The 11509-nt window shown below is 26.6% G+C and overlaps 1 protein-coding gene across 1 annotated transcript in view; it reads right to left on the reverse strand.

The window, feature by feature from the left end:
• Window positions 1-11509, reverse strand: part of LOC119675774 (octopamine receptor-like) — an 82059-nt gene that overhangs the window by 6984 nt on the left and 63566 nt on the right. The gene's annotated exons all lie outside the window — the stretch shown is intronic.

Consider the following 11509-nt stretch of genomic DNA (forward strand, 5'->3'; position numbering starts at 1 on the left):
AAAATTATAATTGTATTTCATAAAAATTTAGTATCCAATTTTAAAAATTTATGAAATAAATATAATTACCGTTTAAAAATTTGTTCTAATAGAAGATATAAATAGAATGGGGACTGCCTATAAGAGCTTATTATATTAAGTTTACAATGAAACTTAATTGCCGGCAGCTATACAAGAGTTGCCGAAGTCATAATGAAGAATAATATTATTTCAATGTAGGTTCAAGTTAAGAGAAGAGAAGGCTTCAGTTTTTTTGTAACTCATAATAAAGTTTATTTATTTTAACTTAAGGGCAACACAAAACACATCTTCATGTTGTATTTTTGTTGTAATGAGAAAGTTAGTAAATTTGTTCATTCTTGTTTTGAGTATATATAATATAAATTATGTTGTGTTTCATAACAATTATAATAAATTAATTCAAAAACTTCAATGCGGCATTACACGCATCTTTAATATAATTTAAAATTAAAAGTCATAAATTAAGGTCAGAAATCATACCTGTCAAGAGCTTGTAAGACTTCAGAAACTCTAATAGATATTAAAACAGCATTAAGGGGTGCAGTCGACATTTGAACTCGTAATGACGATTAGTCAAGCATAAATCTTTAATCAAACGTTGCATATACAAGTCAAAAACTTAGCTAAGAATCGATTTTAAAGAACTGAGTCAATGGTCAAAAGGTTAATGGCTAATATTGTAACTAATTTCCCAATTTAAAATTGACCAATTTAAAATGTGTTGTTTATGTTCGATATTCTTACACATTCTTCATAAAATCAAGAATTAAAAATATCACTTACACCTTTAATGGAAGTTAAAAGTGACAATTTGTTTCCTCATGAAGACAAAATTTATTTAGGCACTCACTAATTTGGTTTATATTAACAAGAAAGTTCATCCTAAAATCTATTAAACTGCTTTGGTTAGCTTATGTAGCGTATGTGTAGTTCTCTTATATAACAGCACCATAAACCAACTTGGTTGTGTGGTAACGTCAGTTTATCAAGTGCACAAATTTTGTAAAGACTTCAGTCGAAAACATTAAATGTAATTATAAGAACACTTGTACATGATACTTATATACCACAAACAGAAAGCGTTGGCAAAGATTTTCAAGTACCAATCAAGAAATCTGAATTCGTGGAGATTATACGACATATGCTCCAAAGCTGTATGTACATGTAAATCAGTAAATTTGCTAATTCGACAAGACAATTTTACATAAATATTTGTTCAGTTGTTCAATCATAACTGTCTAGTAGTCATTTCAACTTCGAATTTTACTTCTTATTACAGTTTCCTTTTTATTTTTAAAATAGCCGCCAACAAATCATCAATGAATATTGGAATGGAATAGACGGCCTATATCATTCCAAAAAATTCTTGAATTTTGGTGCCAAAATAGCAAATACCGCTCTCAACCTAAACAAGAAGAGTCTTAAGTTACTCTCTTGTGCACTTACACGAAATAGCCGACACTATCCGACACTAATATTTGCAGATTCTGCTGTGACGAGGAAGAGTCTATAAAACATCTGATAACCAACTATGATGCACTAGATCCCAGAAGAAGCAAAATATTAGGTGCATACCAACTAGAAGATGAAGTTCTCATCGGATTCCTCTAGATACTGAATTTCTAAATACAAAGGAGTGCACAATAAATCAAGCTGGTCGCAGTGCAAAGGGGCCTTAGCCTAACCCAAAACCGCCCTCATACCATATTATATTATACCATACCCTTTGTGCTATTTATACAAACACACAAATGTTTTTATTGTTTTCTACTAAAATGTTCAAACCTAACTAAATTCTTATTTTCTTTTTCATAAATAATAATTTGCCGCTAACATTTCTTTTCTATTTTATTGCAAAATGAAAAAGTATACAATTGAGTTGTTCTTCTTCCTCAATGAGGAATTGAGTTAAGTTAATGCCTAGATCACCAAAGCAGAAAAGAATAAGAAGCAAAAATGCAAATGCATTAATCATTTCAAAAACAAAACAAATTTGTGCCAACAACGATGTTGTCTTGTGTAATAAAGAAATTTGTAAGTTTGTACAAAATTTATTTAAGTATATGTGTGCGACGTAATGAATGATCTATTGGAAATGAACTATTGAAAATTGATATTTTGTAAACTGACTTAACTATCGTTCAACTTTATTCACAACATAACTTTAACTTTGTTGAAGACTATACTGACAATAAAACGAGAGAAGTTATTAATGAGAATACTTTTAACGTCAGATTTTATAATTTATCAAATGGTTTGAGAAATTTTTCTTATATGTGTTCGTACAAAAATATCTAATCGTTGAATACATATATCAATGATCTTTTCAAACTCAAAGAGTTCTGATTTATCAGAGTTACATGAACAGCCTATAAGCATGAATTATTTATTGAAACTAAATAGTTGTGTTTAAGTAATATCCCTATATTTAAGACAAAATTACTCATTGTTAGTCTGTAGTCTCTATTGATTTAGGTACCGGTTTCTTTTCCGCTGGAAACCTTCAAGAGAACTATTTACCTTCATTCTGCTTACGAATAACAAATGGAAACACTTTAATGAAACTAACTTGTTATTATCACTTATAACTTAGATGAAACTAATTTGAAGATATAATTAGTTGATGTTAGTTTGTAGTCATTACATTTTGTAGTTCATTTGTAACTTTTCCGGCAGACTTATTGTTATTCTGTAGTCATTAGAGAAGTTTTATATTTTAAAGTTCATTTCGATTACGTCACGGTAATTTTTAGTTAAAAGTACGATAAGTATTCAGTATTTTCATGTCGTAAAACGTTAAAATAAATTTGTAAATAATCTGAATTCAGCAGTTCTAGCTAACCCCAAAGCACATTTGAATAACTTGTGGGACTTCAATGACATTGATTACATTCTGGTATCAACTTACTAACTAACTAAAATTTGTTTAAACTTAGAATTAACGATTTTTGTTGCATAAAAGATCCGTTACGTTACCTACAATTAAATTCTAGCAAATAATTAGTTTTCTTTTTATTGTATTTTATATATAGATTCAGATTTTTAAAAGTCTTTTGTTTTAAATATGTGTGAATTCAACACAAGCCTCAGTTATAGATACACATACGGGTACCTAATAGTACAACAATGTTTCAAAATTTAATTAGCGAATGTTTGTAAATTTGCGAAAAATAGATAATTTTAGATAAAATTCAATTTTTTAATATAAAATTAAAAAAGAGATATTTTTTTATATTGTTGAACATTGTAAGCTCGTGTAAATATTTATGAGCTCATATAAAGTGATAAAAATTAAAGCACGCATATTGGGAAAGTAAATTAAAAAATGTTTAAATTTTATTGATATAAATAATTTATAGGCAACTACTAAAAGCAAAGCTCGATACCTTAAACATTTGTAAATTTGAGTAATATCAGAAACAAAAATAAATAAATTAATAAAAATAAATTTTTTCATGCATTTCATTATGTTTAAAATTATTTCATTGAAAAAATATATTTTTTTTAAAATAAAATTAAATAAAAATTAAACTACATTTTTATGGTCAATTACTCATACGCGCCGTAGGCTTGTTGCCACAAAATATCTATACAGTCAATTAAAGCAAAAAATGTATCTATAAAAATTTAAATTTGTAGAAATTTGTGGTAGAAATAAATTTTAATTATTAAAAAGATGACAGGTTTACACAAGAATAGAAGTGTTTTATTGTAATATGAATAGATTCCACAAAAGGCAAATAGACATCTAGTTTTTATTTAGAACGCTTGGGTTTGCAAGTTTACAATTTTTTAGTAATACAATAAATAAAATATATATATTTAATAAGTACTATGCATAAGTATGTATGTCTTTATAAATTTTTTTTAACGTAATTTTTTTGGTATAATATTATTTACACCTCAAATTTTTAATTTAACGGATGAATGGATTTTGTAGAAATAATCGATGATAAAAATTATTATTCCTTCATTTGCTTTCTAATTTTTATAACTAAGGTTTTATTCCACCCAACTATGTGGCATTACAAGTATATCCTTAATGCCTCATATCAATGGGTGGTGTCACTTGGAATTAATGACAATCTTGAGTACTTGAACAGGCACTAATATTTTGATTAAAATTCCGTATAATAATTCGCAAAACCTTTAATGCTTCCCTTTTAACAAATTTTGTTTTCTTTTGGACTGCTAGTTTAGCATTAGATTGTGAATTATTAAAAAACCTATGTATTCAAATGTATAAGTCATAAAAGGTTATTATAATTAAGCAGAGCTTGTATAAGATGATTAATTTGTTGTTTTTTGTTAATGGTATGACTTTTACTTTTATTGAGATTAATGCAATTTTTTCTGCAAGATATGTAAGATAAGATGTTGAAAGTACTCTATCAACAATATTATTTTCATTTGGATTCCTGGGCAAAGGAACATTAAAGGAAATGAAAAGGCAGAAGGTTTGGCTCGCTTTGGTGCTTCCATAAATGTGTCTCTATGAGTACTGGGTGCGCCTGGTGACCTTCAAGAGAAGTATTTACCTTTACTGAAGTTGTCAATAACAAAAGAAAGACACTTAGGTCACGTGTAACTTCTAAGTAAACATGTTTCACTTACTATAAGACTACATCTTGTGAACTCATTGAAAGGGATCTTGTGAATCCTACAAGCCTTAGTGCAGTTCTTTTTGGTACCTGGTGTTAGTGAACAGACGTTATAATACTTAATGCAGAAATTGTGTCTACAAAAATTTTGTTTTGGAATGTTCGGCTCTGGCGTCCAGAAGAAGTGAGTTTTTAGGAAAGTACTTTTTTAATGTGTTCAAAAGATTAATCAATTGTAAATGAATCAAAAATTATGAAAGCTAAATGGAAAACATTTAGATCCACTATATATATAAACATGGGTGTACCTACATAACGAGAGGGGAGAAAGGGCAATAGAGCCATGGTCCCCACCGAGAGGTGTGACAGGACATCACTGTAATATAAAAACGGTAGCTATTTAGACATCGTTTAATTCAGCAATTGCGAAGATATGGTATGTAATATTTATATTTACTATTACTAATGTATGTAATAGTAATAAATATATGTAACATAAATATTTACTATTTAGTAAATAATAATTTATTATTAAATTTTCATCAATTCAGTGGTCTTTAGAATAATTCGAAGGTTTTAAAAGTCCGTATATAATTGTTAGACTACAAGTATCAAGCATAAAGTTTGATCCCGTCAAATTTGAAGTAAATGATGGCGTTTATTAACCTAATAAACCAAAGCTGCACGAAATTGTCATTGTTTATACTTTGTTGTTTAAATATATAACAGTTTCTTTCAGGGCCATGTTGTGTAGAGTATCATGGGCTCGTGATGAGTAAAATTTATGTTGTTTTTAATGCAAATGATAAAATTCAGAGTGAGAGAGTGAGTGAGAGAATGAGAGAAAAAAACAATACATCGGTTCAAAATTGGTCATGAGACCCGAGGCTATCTGTGCCTCGTCATTTATGTAAAGCAGTGTTATTCTGTAATAAATGTCAATATTTGCATCTTTTAGAAGAAAATTATTGCAATTTTTGTGATACTCTGCATAACACGCATTTTCGTAAAAACCAAAAAGAAAAAATTTTAATGAGTCCATTACACTTTACATAACAGGGTCCTTAATGGTAAGAAATAAAATTTTTTTTTTTTATATTTTGTTATTTTTTACCCAGTTATCACAAATATCAGGTATACACATTACGCATCAATGAATTTTTTTCTAATTAAAACTTAAAAAATAAAATAAAAAATTAATTATGCGTAAATTTGGCTCTAATTATTGACTAATTGCCTAAAGATTTAAGCATGAATATTTTTTGGCAAATCAAAACTTTTTGAGTAATTTACTTGCTTTGACAGGACATAAAGCGCAATATCAAAAATTTCTTAGATAAGTAAACACATTAAAAAAACATTCCATAAATAGCGAGAAAAGGTTCTAAATATACATTTTTTAAGAAGGGGCTTAAAGTAATGCTATGAAAATAAATTTAAAAAAATGTAATATAAAAAGTTGAGGTTTGAAACTAAAAGAAAATTTTAGAGATTCTTTGAAAAAACTATTTAAGTTGATTTCTTGAAAATTTGTTCTTATAAAACTTTAGAAATGTCTAAAGGAATTTATAGCAGTTGTTGAAAAATTTTCTAGAAAAAGTAAAAAAAAAATGTAGATTTATATTAGGTTAAGTTAGAGTTTGAAATTGAAATGTGATAGTTCAAACAGCTTGATTATAAATAACGCTCACTTAGGTATAATTAAGCATTTTCTTTTCCTAAAGACACAACCTATTATTTTCATAGTAAAATTTTTCGTGAAATTCGAAATTAATAACGATTTTTTTTTCATGTATCATTTTCCGGTTATAATAATTGTGACATAAATTAATTAATTAAAGTGAAAGTTTAAATATTCTGAAGAAAAATTATATAAAATTGTAACATTTACAAAAAATTTGTGGAACGATATACCATATACAAGCTAATATTCGTATCTTTTATATTAAATTAAATATTGAACTTCATTTATATAAAAAAAAATGCTTACATGTTTAACAGCACGGATATGCATTCCAGTCGTCAGCGGAAAAGCATTGACATGTGAAAAAATAAAAAAAAAATTTAAAATAAAATTAAATTCTTAGACCTTAGAATTATTATACTACAGAAAAGTCATCGGCAGCTGCATATACAAAACAAAAATGGTAAAACTCAGAAAATACTGAAAGAAAGATAATCAGGGTTTTGTTTTTGTAAGGATTGTCACAACAAAAATTGTAGAAATGACCGGATGTTAAAGGAAATTAATAGTTGATTGATTAAATTTTCAAGAGATTTGAAATCTTATTAAAGAACTTCACTCCACTGATATGACCATCAAAGCAAAAACTGAGGAAGTTAAAGCAAGAACAGAACTGAATGCTAATTATATGTTTCTTAAGAAAACTAACACAACCAAAGTGATCTATATTTGACGTTATGAAGTTGTGTTGTAAGTAGTATGAAACAGTCTATCCTCGCTGTTATAACATATATTATCTTTCCAGTGCGTCGGTATTGTAGTTATTATTGTTGATGGTTAAAATGCCTATCAATCCCTCCTAACGGAAGGAATCAAAAGATAACAGTAGTTTAGTTTCTGGGCGAAGCCCAATAAAAAGTTAAGGTCAATAAAGTGGCATCAAATGGACAGTGGCATAAAATGGACAGTGTCATCAACTTTCATATGAAATCCATGCGAAAAGTTGAAATAGTCATCTGGATGCTTAAGATTTAAGAATACTTTTATTTTATTTTACAATTACTTAGATGGATTTACTTTTCTCAATATTACTAAACAAAATTTTATTCTTGAGTATAGTACAGGAAAGTATCATTGAGAAAATTATTTCCTAAAAATTAATAATAATTTTTTTAGTAGTATAAAATGAAAAATTACTGTACAATTTTTAAAACTAATAATTTTTAATTGTCTTGAAATCTTAATAATGAGAAAATTTAGCAAATTATATAGTTTTCTAGTATTATTTCTATTCAGTATTAATATCACTTTTAAAAAATTTATTGCAAATGAATAAATAAATGATTTTTATAAATTTGGAAAAGTCTCATACTGCGCAGATTTGTATTTTATTTTACGCAAATAAAATTCCGCTCCTTCAGTGTTAATTGCATTTTAATTGGATGTATAACTACTTAGTTTGATAAATAAAACTGCGTTAATTTGAATGTAATGGTAATTCAAATTTTAATACAAATTTTTTCTATCGTTAGCTATGATTTTCGACCATTTTTGAGAAGTTTATGGATTCAATGGAAAAATTTTTTGTCTTTTGACGTTATCCAATTATCGATTTTTTTGTTTTTTGATTTCTTTATGGTTTCTGAAGTGTTAGTCTTGAAACCGCTTAACATTGATCGGATTAAGAAATGAAGCACATTCAGCAGAATATTTTATTCGTCGAACAGCGAATACCTTTTTAACAGACTTTAAAAAAAAAACTTTCCTAAAATTGAAAATTAAGTGTTTATTATCTATTGCAGAATTTTGAAAAATGATTGGCTATCACTGCTTGTGTTCATGTAACATTTATTCATTATGATTACAAGAATTATTCTATAAATTTATGAACACTTTAAACAAAAAGGATATTGCTTATATTTATAGCTTATATTTATCTTATTTTGAGGTTTTTGCGAGTTAGTGAAATTAGGCACTTTTACTCTTTCTTAGCTGGGGGTTACAACTGAGTTCCTCCCTTCTCTTTGACTAACTGATCAAAGATCTGCATACCGCCCCGTAAACAGATTCAACTATTTTTTTTTAATTGTTTGTTTGATTGTTTCTTTTAACAGTTTTTAAAATAATTGTCTAATAATGCATTCTTGGATCATTTATTCCAAAAAAAATCATAAAATCACAGAACATAACTCGAACAGACTTACAACAATTTGTACTTTAATAGTGACATTCCCAACCGGGTTTTGTCTCTCTAAATAATGCCTTTTCTGTCTCGAAGTATTGAATTTAAAATTTGACTCCGAAACTGTATTCACGTAGATTGCCTCAATGATATAGAATAGTGTCGGTTACTTTTCCAATCACGTATATTTTTGTTATAATTTTCAAATTTTTGGAAACTTATTTTTAATAATTATTATTCTTTAATATTGTTGTCTATAACTATTTAATATAGTAATTTTTTTAAATAAGAGATATGTCTATGCTAAATATTGATTAGATAGATATATTTATATACAAATGCATATGGTTTTTATTTACGTGGGTCAATGGGTTTATAACATTATTTGAAACTTTGAAATGTAGTTCATCTTTCCACCAATTATTAAACAAAATTCTGATTAATTTTTTAAAAATAAAAATGAAAATATTTTACTCAAACAATAGTTGTAAAAACCAATAAAGTACATCGATTCTACCATGAATTAAAATTAAATCATTCTAAAATGCTTTAAAACCTAAAAATATTCATATTTTCGAAATCATTGAATTTTATTTTCAAAACGAAAGTTCAATTTTGCTCGTTATTGACGGATTTAAGTAAAATAGTCTCGTTACCCAAAAATAACTACTATTTCAAATCAGCATCAATTTCAAGCTATTGTTCTATGCTGGCAATTAGTATATTTCTGCTATAAGTCCCGAACCCTTTAGCTTTGTTTTCTGAATAAAGCATATCATATATGAAAACAAAATTAAATGTCCATGTATAATTTAGAATAGTAATTCTTTTCAATAATAATATGTTATCAACCCAAAGTGCTGGTGAGTTCGGGAATTCATTAGTAGTTACGTTCACATGAGTGGCTACATATTTTGGTTTATTTTGTTGATTGACCATTTGATTTTCTATTCTCTTGGTGTTTACATCAATGTAATTTTATGTAAATTTATTCACTAAACGATGAACTGTGATATTTAGAACTGTCAGTTATTTAGAACTGACATGTGATTGAACTTTTGTGTTTTCATATGTTACAAAATGATTATTCATGTTGGTTTGCCGATTTATTTCAATTATTTGCATGAGTATGCATGGGAATTGTTAAATTTTATATAAAAAAGTTAAGAAAAATAATTTAAATTTATTTATATTACAATAATAATTTTATAACTGAAAAGAAAGCATTTAAGATTCGCTACTTTAAGAGAATTTTTACAAAATCTTTCTTAGTACAAAAAAAAGGTGGAAAATATTGTTTTTATTCCCTTATTTATAACAAAATCATGAGAAAACTTTTTGCCTTTTTTTTATTTTTGATCAGTACAAATGTCCAGAACTTTGATTACCCGAATGCATGGAGTCTGTAAAATTAACAAATAACAATTAGCAACTAAAAGAAGATATTTTTTGATGTTAAACAATTTTTAAAATAAATTATATGTTTGAATAAAAAAGTTTATACATAAAAAATATTTAATATTTTAAATTAATATTAAATTTTTTTCAATACCTTTTTTGATACATGAAAAACCTCTGTTAAAGAATTTGACAGCAAAAACTGATAGCAACTCCTTTTGATGTAGATGTTGTTGTTATAAGTTAACGACAGTAAGCTGACTCTTAAATGAAGCCTTTAAAATAATTTACTAAGATATTTTTCATGTATAGAAATACCTCATTCTATACCAATAAAATTAATTACTAGTACTTCATGTAAAATGTCTCAATTTTTATTTAGTTCACTTATTATTTAAGATAAGTTTAGTCATGTCATAAAGAAACGATAAATCGAGTTTTTACTGTATTTTAAGCTAATACTGAAAATTAACAGTAACGATTGTATGTGAGAGCATACATCAACTAGAAAGGGTCTGATTCAAGTCTTTAGAGACGCAACTTATTAAACCGAAGCGTTAAAATGAGTTATATTAAAATTTTTGAAATTGGTAAACCACATAATTTTTTAAATATTATCCTTGCTATTTCAATCCTTCTAAATTAAAAAAAAATAGCTTCTTTATAGTCAGAAGAATTGTAGCTTTCGGTACAAATAATGGACTTTATTGTTTAATATTGTTGTTGAAACGTAAATTTAGTTTTATTATTAGCGCCAGAACTTTAAACTTAAAAGCTTATTATATAAATATATAGTTGCATATATTCAATAAACTTAGGAAAGAAAATTAAATTTTTTAATGGTGAATTGATAGTCGTATTTGGAGTCTGTATTGCACTTAAACTTTATTATTCTTTTCGATATCAGTAAAAACAACAATAAAGGCCCATTGACCCATTGACATCCCATCGTCAAAAGTGTCTACAATGCTTTACCTAAGCATCAGTTAGGATGCAACTCTTGTTTACAAAATCTAAATCGTATAATAAATAGTGCTTAATTGTATAAAAAATTAACGAGGATCTCAATATCAGTCTTAAAAAGAAACGAATTTAAACACATTAAGAAGTTAAAATTTGTTGTTGAACTGCACCCTTCTCTATAAATGAAAATTTCTTAAAATTATTTAGAGCTTCAAAATTACTCTTAGGAGAAAGTAATTTTAAAAGATTGCGATCAAACACCAGAAACTACTTAAAAAACATAACAATCTCTTCACATGTCAAATACTTCAGAAGAGTTGGCTCCGTTTATTAAAAGAAAAAATAAAAAATCAGTAAAAAGTGCTAGAAATAAGTATTACTTTTTACTTTTAAAAATATATTATAAAAAATTATAATAAAATATGGTATATAAAAATTTACGCTATTTACTTAACTAATAACGTGAGATATTGTTAATATCATTTATTCAAAATGAGGTCTTTATTTTAGGTAAATATCCTAAATAAAATAAAAGCCATTAAAAAAGCGCCTCTGAAAAGATAGTTTCTTTTAATAAATATTAATTACTAAAAAATCTTAGCACTTTAATTTAACTATTCAGTTAGTTCTCAACTAATTTATTCAAATACATATATTAAA

Source organism: Teleopsis dalmanni, chromosome 2 (assembly GCF_002237135.1).
Source record: "Teleopsis dalmanni isolate 2A chromosome 2, ASM223713v2, whole genome shotgun sequence".
Lineage (NCBI taxonomy): Eukaryota > Metazoa > Arthropoda > Insecta > Diptera > Diopsidae > Teleopsis > Teleopsis dalmanni.